This window comes from Nanorana parkeri, unplaced genomic scaffold, assembly GCF_000935625.1.
Source record: "Nanorana parkeri isolate BGI_ZX_2015 unplaced genomic scaffold, ASM93562v1 scaffold279, whole genome shotgun sequence".
Classification (NCBI taxonomy): Eukaryota; Metazoa; Chordata; class Amphibia; order Anura; family Dicroglossidae; genus Nanorana; species Nanorana parkeri.
Window position 1 is genome coordinate 1,055,337 of NW_017306547.1, and position 697 is coordinate 1,056,033.

A 697-nucleotide genomic window follows, 5' to 3' on the forward strand; every position below is an offset into this window, starting at 1 on the left:
GAGGGTACCAAATCAGAGACGGTCATTCAATTTTCCCAGATTCACCTGGGAAAGTAGAATTACTTTTTAAAATTGTGTCTTTGTGTGAAAGTATGAAAACAGAAGGTACTCAAAACTGAAAATGGGTAACTTATTTAAAAATGTGGAAGTTGCCTTCATGCCTAGACACTGCACTGTGCTTTGTGATCAACTTGATGCATGCATACGATTTAGCAAAACGCAGAATGTTACAATGCATGTCAAATCGTCTTGACACGCTGCGCTGCATAGTGTTGAATGAATGTAATTTTAAAAGAAACACTCAAGCCCCACTGTAATGTGTTATGTGGACCATAACTTCTGCTAGCTGGTGTGAATAGGTGCTTCCCCCCCTTTTGAAATGTTATCCTGTGCAGCCTGGCATGAATGAATAAACAGGGAAATGCTCAGTTCGGAGCACTTCCTGTTCACCCACAAACAGAAGAAATGGTAAAGATGCGACTCATGTTTACCATCTCGCCAAACAAAATGATTATGCACGCTATAGTGCTCTACCCCAAAATCCTCAATAACACCCTATTTACTATCTGTTCCCTTATGAATGAACAAAGCAGTACTTCCTACTGAGCACTCCTGTGTTTATTCAGGAGCTGAACCCCGCTCCCCTCCCCGTCTGTACTGGCCAGTCCGCTCTTTCTCCCCAATATCTGAGGGGGGC

The 697-nt window shown here is 42.8% G+C and overlaps 1 protein-coding gene across 1 annotated transcript in view; it reads right to left on the reverse strand.

Moving 5' to 3' along the window:
• The window catches only part of DMXL1 (Dmx like 1), a 127,046-nt gene that overhangs the window by 99,846 nt on the left and 26,503 nt on the right, over positions 1 to 697 (reverse strand). The window lies entirely within an intron of this gene.